Source organism: Lissotriton vulgaris, chromosome 10 (assembly GCF_964263255.1).
Source record: "Lissotriton vulgaris chromosome 10, aLisVul1.2, whole genome shotgun sequence".
In the NCBI taxonomy this organism is placed as follows: Eukaryota; Metazoa; Chordata; class Amphibia; order Caudata; family Salamandridae; genus Lissotriton; species Lissotriton vulgaris.
The window spans coordinates 48,524,131-48,541,820 of NC_141698.1; the positions used below are offsets into that span (position 1 = coordinate 48,524,131).

General features: G+C 46.5%; 1 protein-coding gene across 1 annotated transcript in view; it reads right to left on the reverse strand.

Moving 5' to 3' along the window:
- The window catches only part of LOC147684578 (metalloproteinase inhibitor 1-like), a 130,687-nt gene extending 117,953 nt beyond the window's left edge, over positions 1–12,734 (reverse strand). Inside the window, exon 1 of the mRNA XM_086942368.1 lies at positions 12,636–12,734. The gene's annotated coding sequence lies outside the window, so the exon portion shown is untranslated. The remainder of the gene's footprint in view (positions 1–12,635) is intronic.
- Between the last annotated feature and the right edge of the window lie 4,956 nt (positions 12,735–17,690).

The following is a 17,690-nucleotide window of genomic DNA, read 5'->3' on the forward strand; positions in this document are numbered from 1 at the left end:
GTTGATTTAAAGGAAAAGAGTCGTAGTACAAAAAGAAAGAAAAAACCCCACTATAAGAAAGACGTTTCATTATAGCTATCCCTCCACCTTACCTAAGTCCTACCCAGCAGTATCCTTATCCATACCCCCCACCTTTCTGCCATCTATGAAGTGCTTCTCTTTCAGACACAAAAAAGTATGATTGCTCCTCCCGTACTGCCTTCAAGCGTGCTGGTTCCTGCAAATACACTTGTGCCCCTGTAGATTTTAATGGGTCAATAAATTGTCTAAGCTTCCAACGCTTGTCCATTGTTATTTTGCAAAAATCTGATTGAAAAAAAAAAGAAAATTACTCAACAGAGAAAGGTGACCTAGGTCTAGCTTTCAGGGAGACAGCTTGTCGGAGCAAGAAGTTTCCAAAATAAATGAGGAAAGGACGTGGATAGCGAGCATTGCCACTGTACAAGTGGTTGTCTGTGGGCTCTTTGTATCTGACAATCCCAATCCCAGAGATCTGGAAAGGCTTTCTGCAGTATCTGTATCACAAAAGCCCTAAGGTAAGCTCCCTCTTGCCCTTCCGGTATACCAAACAATTTCAGATTCTGTCTCCTCTGGCGGACTGACGCCATCTCTGTGAGCCAGCAAACACAGAGATGCTCCCGAGGCTTATGGCGCAAGTGATCGCCGGTTAACAAGAGATAAGGAGGAGCAGTAAACGCAGCGGAGCAGTAAAATGCAGTAAATACCGAGAAATAACGTGAATGATGCAAGAGATGCTGCTCTAAGAAACCCCTGTGAAATGCTGCTAAAGCGCTGTTACTGCTAAACTGAGGAAGCAGCTTTTCGCCTCAAACAGGTACATGCATGAAAGGATTTTGCGATCGCAAACGGTGCGAATCGCAAAAATCGGCCGTTTGCGATCGCAAAATCCTCTTTTGGAATGCATGAAAGTTCAAGGCCCTCGCAATTTAAGAATTCGCAAATATTTGCGAATTCTCAAATTGCGATTGCATTTAAGGAATCGCATTGTGCGATTCCTTAAATGCAATGCAAGAAACCTTTTAAAATTGCGAATTCGCAATTAGGGGTTGCAAATTACCACGAGGGTGAACCTCGTGGTAATTTGTGAAAAATTATTAAAATGCTCAAATTAGCATTTTAAACACTGTCATGTTACAGACACACATGTCCTTAGGACATGTGTGTGTGAAACATGCACTTTAAAAAACATTTCAGGGGTGCAGGAGGGGGTCCTTTGGACCCCCTCCTGCACCCATGGAATGCATTAACATTTTGCGAATCGCTAATTGCAATTTTCAAAATGTCAATGCCTTCCCATTGATTCCTATGGGCCTTTTGGCCCATAGGAATCAATGGGAATTGCGAAATCGCAAATTAGAATTCGCATAATATTTGCGATTCGGTAAAAATTGCGATTTTTACTGAATCGCAAAAATTATGTGAATAAATTGATGCATCCCGTTTTGCGATTCCTTATTTGCGATTCGTTAAAATCGCTAATAAGGAATCGCAAAACATTTTGTTGATGCATGTCACCGTTTGTCTCTCTCGTTTGCTCACCTGCCAGTCCATGCGCTTGCTAAGCGAGGGCAAAGCGACCGTACCAGAGGGACTTGTTGGGTGCTTTAAGCCACGCAGCTTATTCATTGCCTGCAGACGCTGACAACATCACTGTGGGCGGCTGTCTGCCGCTCACTTTACTTTGAAGATTTCTTTGTGGGTGTCGACGATGATGCTAGGCGACTGCCTGCCTGCCTCGCTGCCTCATTGCTTCACCTCATAATAAGCTGATTTTCTTTACCCAAATCGAATTTTCTCTCCAGGGCATGGTCGCGCTGCCTTTCAAAGATGGCCTGCTCTTGTTACAGCGAATCTCCTCCTAGGCTTTCAGGTCAGCTGTTTTCCTCATGTTTTTTTTTACTTTAGTGGTTTAGAAAACGCTGAGCTCTGCGGCTACCCGGCCTTTTATCGGGTATAGAGAGCCCCTGTGGAACTCTTAGGGAGTAGAAACTGCTTGGTTTTTTCTTGTTTTTCACTATCTGACTTAGATATCATTGTAGGAGGATTCGTTACTAGCAGTGGGTGTCTGACATTTTCTGTTCTAGTCCTCTGGAGGTTCTCGAATATATCATCACAATTACCAGTATTTGTAGCTAGCTCGCACAGGACTACAGACTGCAGGATTACTGGCTGGTAAAGATTCACTACGTTGGAACCACCATACTGAATGCAGGCGATTGCCCGAGTCGGACCTAACCACTTGCCGTCTACATGGGAGTTTGTTTAGCGGCTCGACAGCTCTTACTGAGCCTTAGGTATTGGCCTCCACTCAGCCTGCAATTATACATGGCTTCCATGGTATCTTGGAGCATGGTTCCTCCAAAAAACCCTGCGAGGAGCACCGGAGCAACAAACCGTTTACCGGTAAGTGCCGCTGGGACTATGGCCTGTGATCCAGGTACTGAGGCTCTGAAGGCGGATACTGCTGCTCATACTACAGGGGCAGGAAAGCTCCTAAAGTCGGTACTGCGCTTCTTGTAATCAAAGTGGTCAATGGAGCTACTTTCCTCAGAAGGTGCAATTGAAACAAGTGATGGTAACAGACTAGCAGAGATTGTGACTCATGCTATAAGCGAGCAACAGAGTAGCACAGTGTCCTTATCCCCTGGTTTCAACAAAATAAATACTCTGGTAGAGACACTTCAGGTCCAGCATCACGCCAGGATGGAGAAACAAATGGTCTGTATGATATTGGGAAATCTGATGGGGTATTCGAGCACATAAGGAGCCGAGTCCCTAATAATCCTGAACATGGAGATACTTCGTACATCTCTCTTGATGGGGCGGATAATATAGACATTCTGGGAACCGGAACACAATCAGAACCAGAATTAGAAGAAGAGTTTAAAGACGGCAATGAAGAGAAACAGCAGGTACTGTCCTCAGGTGATGTCTCAACGGGATCGGGTCAGATAGTAAAAGACGCTATAACAGAACCGAGGCTAACTGAGGGCAACGTTCAAGGCACAGCGGCTGGCACTCTGGTACAGAGTAATGGTTTATTCGAAAGTAATCTACATACCCTAGAGGGAAATGTTATTGCCCCTACTACCCACATAAATTATTCTGCTCTGGACAAACAAAATTCACCATACAAGTCAGGACCCTCAGCATTGAAGGGGACTTCATCCCCCAACACAGAGCGTGCTAGGAGGCGCATTTGCATAGTTGTGCAGGGAGGGGGTGGGGACTCCAGCGAGATGCCAGCTTCTCTTTTCTTTCTTGTATTAGGATCATTTTTGGACCCTGGGGACCCCATCCTCCAGGGCCTCATCCATTTTTTTCAAACATGAAAGAAAAAACAGGAAGGGGGCCACGCACCCCCTCCGGAGGCCAATTTCAGCCCCACGGACCCCATGACCCGGGGCTAGGCCTTTTTTTTTTAAAGCGGATGGAGCTGTCTACCACCCACCCCAGGCCAATTTTGCCCCAGAAACCACAATCCCCCAAGGCATGGCCATTTCTATTTTTATAAACTATATTTAAAGGAAGGAAGCCCCCTTCCTGAGGCCAATTTCTGCCCCGAGGACCCCATGCAGGGGTTTGGCTATTTAAAAAAAAAGGACACATGCTGCATTAAAAAACTATATATTATTTTAAAATGTTTGTTGAAGAGTTGCCAGTTGTCTTTTTTTACATTTAAAGTTGAGTATATAAACTAGCAATGGTTTGCAATAGAAATTGCAGTCACATACAATTCATTCAGTGGAGAAGTGTGGCTCAAAGGTTAGAGCGGCAGACCTTGATGCAGAGCGCTGGCCAGGGACCAGGGTTCGATTCCTGCCTCGGCGGGATCAGGCTTAAATTCCTCTGACCGGATATTCTCGCCTCAGTGCCGAATCTAAGCATGGGCCCCACGCTGCAACTCTGGGCAATAGCTTGCTTAGTCTCCACAACGGCCCCCGATACACAAGGGATGCCTGGTTTCACCATGGGATGCCCAGGAGTGGACACCTCACAAGGAAAAGCCAGGAGGGGTACCCTTATGGTAGGAGTACAAGCGCCGGGATGCTTACGGGTTACTGTTTGCGCTATACAAATACAACACACATTCACAGCATTCCGAATTGTAATTTGGAAAGGATGTCCTAAACACGCCCCTTCCATGTTGTAATTTGGTATGCATTTCTGACCATATTTTGTATTCAGGAAGCCCTTACTGAAATGCAACATAGGTTTAGTACATAGTAAAATGCCATTTGCTGGTCGCAAACTCTGTTACTTAGCTAATCGCAGATTGCGCCCACTAATTGCCTTAGTATATCTGGCCCAAGTTTTTATCATTGTTTTATTTTAAAATGTTTATTTTTCTCCTCATAAATGGAATGGATTGGGATGGAATAGTAATTTATATAGGGCAAAACTGCCACCCTACGGGTATCCTGGCACTTGGATCAGAGAATGGACATCAAATAGCAGAAATCAGTTGTCGATGAAAGGAGAACTAAGAAGCATTCCTTGGAAAAAGCCAGGTTTTCAGACTCTTCCTAAAACTGATCAACGAGCTCTCCTGTCTAAGAGTCAGAGGCAGCTCATTCCAAATACGTGATATGGATCAGACTAAATAGTTCAGCACCAGCAAAACATCGTGCTCTTCCTACATCAACATTAGAGGCAAGTAAAGGTTGGTTTAGATGTGGGCATACCAAGAGGCTAGAATGACCATTTCCAACTAAATCCAGCTATTATGTGTCTGTTTGCCCAAAAATTGAAATAGCAATTACTATATAAATGTAAAAATATATCATATGTTTATTGAAATATATTTTATGTTTATTTATTTTACACATGTGTAATACTTTTTTTATTAATTTAGGAAAGGGAAGATTAAATCTGACTCCTCAATCAATCAATCAATCAATCAAAGACATTTATAGAGCGCACTACTTACACGTAGGGTCTCAAGGCGCTTGGGGGGGTGCCGTTACTGCTCGAACAGCCAGGTCTTGAGCTTCTTCCTGAATGAGAGGTGGTCTTGGGTCAGGCGCAGGTCGGTCGGGAGGGAGTTCCAGGTCTTGGCGGCCAGGTAGGAGAAGGACCTTCCTCCTGTTCTCGCTCTGCGGATGCGGGGGACGGCGGCGAGGGCGTGGTTGGCTGATCGGAGGTGGCGTTTGGGAGCGTAGAAGTTGATTCGGTTGTTGAGGTAGCTCGGGCCTTGATCGTGTAGGGCTTTGTGTGCGTGGGTGAGGAGACGGAAGGTGATTCTTTTGTTGACGGGGAGCCAGTGCAGGTCTCTCAGATGTCCGGAGATGTGGCTGGTTCGTGGGATGTCGAGGATGAGTCTGGCAGAGGCGTTCTGGATCCGCTGGAGTCTCTTCTGGAGCTTGGCGGTGGTACCGGCGTAGAGGGCGTTGCCGTAGTCCAGTCGGCTGGTGACGAGGGCCTGGGTGACGGTCTTCCTGGTCTCGGTGGGGATCCACCAGAAGATCTTCCGTAGCATGCGTAGGATGTTGAAGCACGACGAGGAGACGGCGTTGACTTGCCTGGTCATGGAGAGGGAGGATTCCAGGATGAAGCCCAGGTTGCGTGCGTGGTCCGTCGGTTTGGGTGCGGTGTCCAGGGCGGGGGGCCACCAGGAGTTGTCCCAGGCGGAGGGCGAGGAGCCCAGGATGAGGACCTCTGTCTTGTTTGAGTTCAGTTTCAGGCGGCTGGTCGTCATCCACTCGGCTACATCTTTCATCCCTTCGTGCAGATTGGCTCTGGCGGCGGCGGGGTCGTTGGTCAGGGAGAGGATCAGCTGGGTGTCGTCGGCGTTGGAGATTATGTTGAGGTTGTGTTGGCGTGCGATGGCCGCGAGGGGGCTCATGTAGACGTTGAAGAGGGTGGGGCTCAGCGAGGATCCTTGAGGGACGCCGCAGATGACTTCGGTGGCCTCTGACTTGAACAGTGGAAGGCGGACTCTCTGTGTTCTTCCGTCGAGGAAGGAGATGATCCATTCCAGTGCCTTCTCCTGGATTCCGACGTTGCTGAGGCGCTGCACTAGGGTGCGGTGGCAGACAGTGTCGAATGCCGCGGAGAGGTCTAGAAGGATGAGGGCCGCTGTATCTCCGTTGTCCATCAGGGCTCGGATGTCGTCGGTGGCGGCGATGAGGGCGGTCTCGATGCTATGGTTGGCTCGGAAACCAGACTGTGAGGGGTCGAGGGATCCATTCTTCTCGAGGAAGGCGGCTAGCTGTTTGTTGATGGTCTTCTCGATGACTTTGGCTGGAAACGGGAGTAGCGAGATGGGGCGGTAATTCTTGAGTTCGGTGGGGTCCGCTGTGGGTTTCTTGAGTAGAGCGCTGAGTTCGGCGTGCTTCCAGCTCTCAGGGAAGGTGGCGGTGTCGAAGGAGGTGTTGATAATGTCCCGCAAGTGGGGTGCGATGACAGCGTCCGCCTTGTTGAAGACGTGGTGAGGGCAGGGGTCGGTCGGAGATCCGGAGTGGACGGAGTTCATCATGCGGACGGTGTCTTCGGTGTTGACCGGAGTCCAGGCGCGGAGGGTGGTGGTGGGCGGCGTTGCTGCGGTCGTGGCGTGCGTCGTTGAATGCTGAAGCTGTTGTGTATGTCCGCGATCTTGTTGTGGAAGTAGGAGGCGAGGGAGTTGCAGAGGTCTTGCGAAGGGGTGATGTCGTTGCTTCCTGCGTTGGGGTTGGAGAGCTTTTTCACGATGTTGAAGAGTTCCTTGTAGTTGTGTGCGTTGTTGTCCAGCCGGTCCTTGAATGCAGTTTTCTTGGCGGTGCGGATCAGTTGGTGGTGCTTCCGGGTGGCGAGCTTGAGGGTGGTCATGTTGTCCGGTGTTGGTTCCCTTCTCCAGGTTTTCTCGAGGGCTCGGCAGTTCTTCTTGGAGCTCTTGAGTTCGTCTGTGAACCATGGGGCTTTCTTGCTGCCGGGTCTGTTGGGCGGGGTCCTCAGAGGGGCGAGTTCGTCCGCGCAGTTGCTGATCCACTTTGCGAGGTTGTCGGCGGCCTGGCTGGGGTTCGCTGAGCTGGCAGGAGGGTGCTGGCTCAGGGAGGTGGCGAGCTGGTTGGCCGTGATCTTCTTCCAGCTTCTTCGAGCAACCTGTTGCTGGTGGTGGTGGATCGTCGTTCTATCGAAGGTGAAGTGGACACAGCTGTGGTCTGTCCAGTGGAGTTCAGTTGCGTGGCTGAAGGCGATGTCTTTGCTGGATGAGAAGACGGCGTCGAGTGTGTGTCCGGCGAGGTGGGTGGGGGTGCTCACCAGTTGCTTGAGTCCAAGGTTGGCGAGGTTGGCGAGCAGGGTGGTGGTGTTGCGGTCGTTGTTGTTCTCCAGGTGTTCTCCAGGTGGAAGTTGAGGTCCCCCAGGAGGATGTAGTCAGCGGAGGGGAGGGCGTGCGGGCTGACGAAGTCGGCGATGTCCTCGCTGAATTGTGTGCGAGGTCCCGGGGGTCGGTAGATCAGGGTGCCTCTGAGGGTGTGTATCTGGAAGTGCAGGTGTTCGGCGGTGGTAAGGGTGTCGTCGGTGCTGGTCGTGATGCGGATGGTGTTCCTGTGGATGATGGCGATACCTCCTCCCATCTGGTTGGCGGGGCGGTCCCTCCGGGTGATCTTGTATCCCTCTGGGATGGCGATGGCGATGTCGGGCGCTGAGGAGGCGTTCATCCAGGTCTCCGTGAGGAAGGCAACGTCCGGGGCTGTGGTGTCGAGGAGGTTCCAGAGTTCGATGGCGTGTCTGTGGACGGAGCGGATGTTGAGCAGGATGCACTTGAGGTGGTTGCAGCTGGTGTTCGGTTTGGCAGGTGCAGGTGCCGGGCAGGTCCGGACGCAGGTGAACTTGCAGGCGAGGCAGCTGAAGGGTCCGTGGGAGCGTCGTGGGGTGGCTCGGTAGCATCCTGGGATTCGGCCGGTGTTGAGTGCGATGAGGGTGGCGGCGGAGTACGTCAGGCGAGTCGGCGGGGGTCCTTGAGGGCCAGGGGTCCTGGCACTGGGCGCGGTCCAGGCGCGGACGGGCGCAGACGGGCTTACCTTTGGCGCGCCTTCGGCGCACAATCGGCGCGCCCGCTGCGCGTGACCGCTGCGCGTGACCGCTGCGCGTTCGCACGGTCGCCATATATGGCGAAGTGCGTGGGGGCGGAGCAGCTGGGAGGCGGGAGCGGGGAGGGTACAGAAGGAAAAAAAGGGGCGGTGTTAGTGGCGGTGGCGGGGAGCGGGGAGGGAGGACGAAGGGGGCTCAAAAAAACAGGCAATACAGAAAGAAAAAACAATTACAGGAAACCAGGCAATACAGAATACTAAACACAGTTCAAATGCAACAATGACAACAGGGGCAGGTCAGGCGGCCACGGACCACGCCGCTCGAAGGCAGGGGGCGTGGTCACGCGGCGGCAGCCGGGGCAGCGAGGCAGATAGGCGGGGAGGCACACGCAGCAGCTGGTGGCCGTGCAGCGCGGGGGTGTCCTAGAACTAGGTGAAACACTCACCTGCGTCGCACGGTCGCCATATATGGCCAAGTGCGCGGGGGGCGGAGCAGCTGGGAGGCGGGAGCGGGGAGGGTACAGAAGGAAAAAAGGGGCGGGGTTAGCGGCGGTGGCGGGAAGCGGGGAGGGAGGACGAAGGGGGCTCAAAAAAACAGGCAATACAGAAAGAAAAAACAATTACAGTAAACCAGGCAATACAGAATACTAAACACAGTTCAAATGCAACAATGACAACAGGGGCAGGTCAGGCGGCCACGGACCACGCCGCTCGAAGGCAGGGGGCGTGGTCACGCGGCGGCAGCCGGGGCAGCGAGGCAGATAGGCGGGGAGGCACACGCAGGAGCTGGTGGCCGTGCGGCGCGGGGGTGTCCTAGAACTAGGTCACACTCACCTGCGTCGCACGGTCGCCATATATGGCCAAGTGAGCGGGGGGGCGGAGCAGCTGGGAGGCGGGAGCGGGGAGGGTACAGAAGGAAAAAAGGGGCGGGGTTAGCGGCGGTGGCGGGAAGCGGGGAGCGGGGAGGGAGGACGAAGGTGGCTCAAAAAAACAGGCAATACAGAAAGAAAAAACAATTACAGGAAACCAGGCAATACAGAATACTAAACACAGTTCAAATGCACCAATGACAACAGGGGCAGGTCAGGCGGCCACGGACCACGCCGCTCGAAGGCAGGGGGCGTGGTCAAGCGGCGGCAGCCGGGGCAGCGAGGCAGATAGGCGGGAGGCACACGCAGCTGCTGGTGGCCGTGCGGCGCGGGGGTGTCCTAGAACTAGGTCACCTCCAAAGTCCTGAACTTCCCTACTGCTGCTTATATTGGAGTGGGAATAATAAGTGGGAATAATAAATCTGATCCCTCCAAAGTCTAACACTTTCCCTACTGCTGTTCAGGTTGGAGTAGGGATAATAAATGTAACCCCCCCAAAGTCCAAAGTCCAACACTATCCCAACTACTACTTTTGTTTGAGTAGGAATAGTAAATATAACCTCTTTAAAGTCCAACACTTTCCTTACTCTTGCTTACATTGAAGTGGAAATAGTAAATATAACCCATCCGAAGTCCAACACTTTTCCTATTATTGCTTAAGTCCAAGTGGGAAAAGAAAATCTTACCCCGTCAAAGTCCAAAATTATATTGATTGAGATAGTTTCAACTGCTTTTTCTTTGGAAATGATACAGTCCAGTGTTCCACCTTCAGTTCGGGTTGGTAGGGAGCAGGCTTGACATGGGATTGGTCTGCTAGGAAATCTTTAACAGCATTGACCTGCTTATCTAAAGGGTTTTCTCAGTAAAGATTAAAGTCCCCTAGGAATATGTCATTGGAGTGAGGGGCCAAATTTGTTGAAATGATTTCCATTATTTGGTCTATGAATAAGGCGGTTTTACCTGGGGGATGGTAAAATACATGTATTTTGCATTCACAAGATTCAAGGGGCTCGGAGTGAAATTTCAAGATACTGTTGTCAGATCGATGTATAAAGGAGATGCCTCCACCCGTTTTGTGTGGTGTGTCTAACTTTACAATGTTGTAGTACGGTGGGACAAGAAGGTCTAAGAGTGGGGAGGGTGATTCAGTGAGCCATGACTCCGGATCATTAGGATGGTTACGTCCACTTTTTGGCTCAGAATGAGGTCTGCAATGTCAGAGGCGTGTTTCATTGCTGAGCAGCAGTTGAGTAGAAGGCAGGAAATCCCCAGAATAAAGTCATGATTTTCTGGTGGTATGGTTACTCGTTTTATGTTATTAGAGTTTATCTTTCTGTTATTTGGCTGTGAAATTCTATTTGACTTGATAGGGAATGCACAAATTGTCTATTTATCCAATAGGTGGGAAGACTGGAAGTGAACTCGTATGATAGTAATAAGGTTTGCGTTTCAGAGTCAGTTAAGTAACTACAGTGTATGCGGTATTGCCGATTTGCCAGAGGCAAGGGAATAGTTTTTAGCTTGCTGTGGGCTGAGACTAATGATTTTTTAAAATGGCTACTTTTTTGAGAGATAATTTTCTGATGAGGTGTAAATATTCTTCATTTCTAAGATGGCATTTTGCAGATTCCAGTATATCCTATCCGTTTGGGTTCTGAGGGCTTCTTGCTCTGCCCAGGGCAAGGGAGATGGTTGGAGTAGAGTGCAAGGAAGTCTGGGGATAGGATTGCTAGGCGGTTTGACAGCAGGACCCAAAGTAAGAGAGGTTTGCGTGGTAGTGATATTAGTGGTCCATGGGAAGTGGGGTTAAGCAGGGTGAGTAGCCTTTTTCTGATTTGCTTCTAGCAGCCTATTGCTGTGAGATCCGTGTAAGGTCAGAAGTGGATTACGGGGTGCGTGTTCGGATATAGAGATGGGGCTAGGGGCAATCTAGATATTGGAAAAGGGTTGAGAATTGGGTTCTAAGTGTGGTGAGTTGCTGACACTTCTTTTGGTGGTTCTAGCTGAGGGCTTAGGTTATTGCAATTCCTGAGAAAATAGAGATACTATCTTATCATAGTGATATTTGGGTTGTGAATTGGTTTGTGAAAAAACCCAAATACGGTATGTATGATGAAAGTAGTTGTATTTTTTGAATTGTTCTAAATCCTTATTGGCTGCTTGGAAGAACTGTGACTTTTTTTTTTACAATGTTATATTCAAATTTGCTCTGAGGATTTGTGAGGGTGTATCAAAATCTTGGTGCCATACAAAATGTTTTTTCTTTCTTGGATGATTAGTAACTTAGCAAAGGTAGTACGCCAATCAGCCATTTTTCTAGTGAAAAATATTAGGTAATTGATAATTACGCTTTTTTTCCTGTTGAAGGAGGGGTCAAGGAACAGTGTATCAGGGTTTTTTCTAAGCAGGTTGTGTTTGAAGAATTTGGGTGCATTTCTAGAGAGATTGGAGGGATATAGGATAGTGTAGGAGTCGCTTCCTATGAGTTTCATAGTTCCTCCTGCTATGTTTGTTGAGCTAACTGTAATATTGTGACTTCTACTTGTATGTATATAGCTGCTCCTTTAAGAGCTTTAGTTATTGTTTAAGCAGGACCATAGCGATGAAATGCATATGTGTGGTCAGCAAGTCAGTTGCACCTGACTAGATCAAGCCGATGGATGGAACATTTCCTTCTCCTGAATAAACTTACCTTATTTCTTATTTAATCCTGGAGTTTTATCTTTATTTTACACTGGCGACGATGGTCTGAAACCTACCCTGCATATCCAGCACTTCATTTTCATGGATTTATCTAAACATCAAATAATTTGGAAAATCTACAGTTTTCAGCTCTGTTCTACAAAGAAACTAACTACTTTCAAGGGAGTGATATTTTTTTTTTAAACAACTCTGTGAGCCTCACCACACGCCTCACTCTGACGAACTTTAATTTGAGGTTTACGGGTTGGGAGGCTTCAATGTGGGCTCTCTTAGAGTGTGTGGAAAACAGCTAGTCACTATTTCACTTGACTCTCCTAAAGTTTCTTTACTATTGTAGTAACTGCAGCATTTCTAAGAAACTAGTCTGTTGTGTTATTTTGAAATACATTCTCCTCAACTCCATGTCTTTGAACTTTTCCCCTTTAGAGTGGTTCATGTCATTTTAAAAGTCGTGGGAGATTTCTTTTATCTGGCAAGAATTGTTAAAGATTGTTTGCTCAACCCAGCATGTCGATTGAAAGTTAACATTCTTGACTGTGAAAGGAATGCATATTTAAACATAGCTTGAAACTGAGGAGGAATTTTAGGGCCATATGTATCAACACATTTTCCCATAGACACAGAATGGGCAAAACCCTTTGATAAATCTGGACCTTAATGACTAAAAAGTAAGAAAGCGGGTGCTATAGCCAGCATTAAGGAAAGCTTTTTAAGTGTTCAAGGGTGATCTGCGCTGAAGTTAAATACCTCCTATACATGTCCTCTTTGCTTAATGTTTGAAGTGTAAACAAAGATGGAAAATACTATACTTTAAACAAGTGCGAGCAAAGGCTGTTGATTACAATTTTTGGGGGGTTAAGAAACATATCACGCATCAAGACCCAGTGCGAGAAGCTTTCAGTGGTAATTACTGTATTTCATATATAAACAAAGCGTGCATTGCCTCTCGCCAACAGTCATTTGTTCCAACAGTTTTTTTAACTTGCTAGAGTGGACGCATTGAAAAATCAACATTGACATGTTGCCTCACCTGTTGCTATGTCACCCCTGCATTCCACCGTTTCCATTTATGCCGCAGTGGGAACCTTCTTCTACAGCGTTCTCTTCCTGTGACTGCAGTGAACTCAGCATTCCACTGTGCAGTGTGTACGTGCTTTACGTAATGTAAGCGTCATTTTTTCTTAAAGAAAACTTTATTGTGAGCAGTTTTATTGTGAACAAGCCCTCTGCCCTTACAGGACATCAACAGAACCGTCACAAATAAGAAGTTATCATTGAGGGAAACTTCAAGGATTGCCTAAAGACTTGCTGGCATATTATCAAGGGGGTTTATCTCTGCTTTTTTGGTTTTAAAAGCCAAGAAAGCGGAGATAAAATTATCTCCCTATTACCTAGCTGTCGCTAACACCAGTTGTTGTTGGTAATATGCCCCCCGGTTCGTTTTAAAAACACTTGTAGGAATCCTCTTTTTACCTTAGCCTACAGCGCCATCTAGTAGTGATTTTATGTAAAGCTTTTGTCTAATCATTTCTCCTGGAAGATCCTTGTTAACTAATTTCTTTTTTCAGCCGGCGGTAATGATTGAAGTCTGCTATTGTTATGGTTCAAACTGCAATGTAGCAATCTTGCTCCTTTTGTGATATTAATTCTTGATGTATTTATTTCAAGAGGTCAAGTCATGTTCACATACTAATGTTACTTGGCATGTTATTACATATTGAATAGCAATTTGTGGCAATCATCTAGGAAGCTCTTAGCCAGTTGTGTCAACGGCTTTTTTAACCTGTTAAATAACAAATGTATTTACTTTCAGATCCTACTACATTCATATTCCATAGTGATTGGTGGGTTCATTTTACATTCTAACTGGTTGCTTTATTATTTACCATACAATAATTTTATAACTTGAAGAGAATTTACCTCTTCTTGTGAAAACATGCAGAATGTTGCCACACCACCGTTTTTTCTGTCATCACCAGGTGATCCGCCCATAAAGTGGCAGAAATGGGAAAAAGTGTTTGAAAGGTACGCTAAGGTGTGTGTTACCAACTTAAGTGCAGAACGTAGAACTGCACTCTTGCTACACTGTTTAGGGTCCGAAGGACAGGAAGTGTTTTATCACCTTCCAGATGTAAATGACCAAACATTGAATGAAAATGAAATATGCATACTAAAGTTGGACAAACATTACTTACCTAAAGTAAGCACCATACTTGAAAGATACCATTTTGGGCGTAGAACCCAAAAGGAAGGTGAAACTGTAGAGAACTACATCACGGCCTTAAGGAAATTGGGCTCTTCTTGCAAATTTGATGCCCTGCTTGAAGAGAGAATTAGGAACCAATTTATGCTTGGTTGCAATATACAGAAGGTGAGAGATGATATCTGGCAAAAGGATGATCCCACTCTAGATGAAGTAATCAACATTGCTAGCAAATTCATCACTCATTGAAGTGTGTTGAAATAATCACAAAACATGACGATAAAAGTGATGTTTTACATGAAGTCAAGACCTCTTCCAATGGAAAAGGCTCTAAAAAATATGCCAAACCGAGTAGCGGTGAGTCACTTTTGAGTAAAAAGTCTGGTTTTCAAGGTAAATGCTTCCGTTGTGGGAATTTTGGCCACCTAGCCAATGACAAGAAATGTCCTGCATTACAAGCCACATGCAGTAATTGTAAGACGATTGGGCATTACGGATCGTAGGTCCCAGAGCAACTATAGTGCGAGTTCCTCTGACAGTCTTCATCCACGCTGAGTGCACAATCACAGATGCGCGCTGATTGTTGGTGGGCAGGACGACCGGAAAAACTGATGAGCCATCCTCCATGACGAAAGTATTAAATCGCACTGATGACCTGACTGCTCCTCGTCTCGCAGTGAGTAATTGACAAGCTGCACCTCTTTCAGTTCTGGGGCCCAGGCTGTGCCTAATATTGTTTCCGTGCTGATCCCCCGGCTGCGACTCCCCTTCTTCAAGACTGTGATGAGGGCGATGAGGAGCGCTCCATGAGGTTCCGTTGACCGTCTGACCCAACCAGCATGAGAAGCAGCCCTGCTGTTACAGAGACGGTGGGGGCTACCTCTGCTTCGAGAGGATCACACCGCGCTCGATTCCACACACTCCGGTCCCCGCATGTGCTGAAGCGGGCTGAAAGACTCGGTCTCATACGGAGGGACTGCGACCATCGGGAACATATGCGGCCGAACCCTATCTGGAATCTGCCGTCAGCCATTTCCCCCCCCCCTCCTCCCGATCCGATGGGGGACTGCGCCGAGAGCGCACAGCTAAGTAAGATGAAGTGCCCCTCTCCAATCAGCGAACCGGGGCATCGCAACCACAGCGCCCTGGACTATTAAGAGAAGGATTTGCAATCTAATTGCACCTACTAGCACTGCTGAGGTGACAGTTTTGTGTACACAGTGAGTTCACTTTCATCTCGCTAATTTTCCTTATCCAAATACAGGTTCACTAACATTTCATCCTCCATATTGCTCAGTGCGTCTGTTCTTATTGATTTCTCCTGGGTGTTGGCAGGCACCTTAAGGATCTTATTTTTCTTATTTCGATTGCTAATCACTGTCGTGACAGTCCACCTTTCTTTGCCAGATCATTGGATAGGAAGAAATGAGGTGTTTGAATATTTGTGCCAGTATTCTGATGAAAGACTGAATGCCAAACTGTTCAATTGGACGGTGAGAAATATATCCGCTAGAAGCATGAACGATTTAATGGCTAAAATTAAGTCAAGGGAATGGAATATTAGTGCCTGATAGATATGAATTACCATCACAGCATCTAGATTTAGTTTATTTGAAATGCTTTGACCTACATTTTTTCAGCATATATTTTTAAAACCTGGAATTTGTAAAAGCCATAAACTTTTTAGCCCAAATGAAATCAACAACATCGCTGTATTTTTGTTATCCTTGAAAAACTGTAAATTGTTACTGTAAGAAAGTAGATTACTAAATGAGGTGGATGGGAGTCTAAACCAAGTAATATGGTCACAAACTTGTGAAGGAATAACACTTTCACTAGTTTAAACCCGGGCCCTATACCCTGGTAAGTGCAGCAGAGTGTAGACAGTCTTAGCAAAGTATTTAGCAGTAATAAACAAAAATAACAAATTGTAACAAAACAAACTAAACTACCACAACCAATTTAAATAAACAGAGAAATAAAATGACACCAAGAAGACATAAGTCCAATAATGGGAACTGGAGATATACTTTTTAAAGATTTTAGGCAAAAAGCACCGAAAAGAGTAGTAATTCAGTATTCACTGCTCGCAGTTGATAAGTACTTCGGTGTGTTTTCAGGCAGAATGCAATGGAATGCAAGTTGGATACACAAGCAGGTTTGGTCCCGGTCAACAGTTTTACTTTCTTACTTAGGGTCTAATTTATATATTGTGATAATCAAACTCCATCTAAACGATGACAGAGTATCCTTACCACCAAAATACTGGTCCAACTGCTGAATTTAGATGCGACAAACCATAGTTTGGCAAAGTCAGAGACTATGCCATCTCCGCATGGCCACAATTCTCCAGTGACCCTTACTCTGTCAGGCAGTCAGAGAAATGGCTATTTGTCCACATGCTACAACAAACGGTATCCAGGAGTCACAACCAAGTGTTTTTACTCTAGACTGACCACCATATGGCTTACAGGTTAGATTGTGAATTAAATATTGTTCATATGTGAAAACCATTCAACTACTCATATGCTCAGCATGCAACCAAGGTAGGAATTTTTCCCATCAGTTGCCGTTCTGTACCACCACTATCACATCATTTGGGTCCTCCTTACCTAGGAGTTAGTACAAGAGAACAGTCACACTGTGTAGAGCGTGAAGACTGTATGAGTGAGTAGACTGATGTTATTTGTTTCGCTGGGTGGTATCGGTATGGTGTTAAAATGATAATTACAACTGAAAGAAAGCAGTGCAGTGAAAAAGAGTGGTAGTGAGTAAAATTAGGTGGAACTGAGTAGAATAACTGCTTTATTAGTTTCTCTCAGACCCCCAAATCTAAAAACAGGTGAACAGTGAAAAGTAGATTTAACAAAATATCTACTAGCAAGTGGTCAACATGTTTCTGCATATAAGCGGAAGTTATCCTATGCGTTCATCAGGACCTAGATGTTGCTACTGCTTGCATCATTTAGTGATAAAGAAATAAAAGGGAAAAATTTCACCTGAGTGTCAGGTGTTGATTCTCCACCACAATCTAAGGAAGTCATATGGATAAGGAAAAGAGAAAAAGAGAAAAACAACATTTGTCAAAGAATGCACTCCCAAGTTGCGCTATTCTCGTGATCATGTATATACAGTTTGATTGACATGATAACACTCACCCAGTATTTGTGGGGATGGCGCCTCACCTCACCTGGCTGCAGCTCAGTTCCACCTAATTTTACTCACTACCACTCTTTTTCACTGCACTGCTTTCTTTCAGTTGTAATTATCATTTCAACACCATACCGATACCACCCAGCGAAACAAATAACATCAGTCTCCTCACTCATACAGTCTTCACGCTCTACACAGTGTGACTGTTCTCTTGTACTAACTCCTGGGTAAGGAGGACCCAAATGATGTGATAGTGGTGGTACAGAACGGCAACTGATGGGAAAAATTCCTACCTTGGTTGCATGCTGAGCATATGAGTAGTTGAATGGTTTTCACATATGAACAATATTTAATTCACAATCTAACCTGTAAGCGATATGGTGGTCAGTCTAGAGTAAAAACACTTGGTTGTGACTCCTGGATACCTTTTGTTGTAGTAAGTCTGATGTTAGGGGCATGTGTCCAGTTCAGAGTCTTAAAACTAGCCCTTAGACCCTCATTTATATAGTGTGTTCTGTATTTGTCCACATGGCCAATTTCGATGGGAGGACACGTAGCCTTTTTTATACTGCCCATCACTGCCAGGAAATCCCTGGTGGTAAGGGGCAGTAAAAACATAAAATGGCCCCTCTCCATGGGACATGAGTCACGTCGCAAGGGGGGTATTTTATTTTTATATTAAAAAAACTATGTTTGCTGGACGGCTCCTTCATGTTGGTGGAGCTGTGT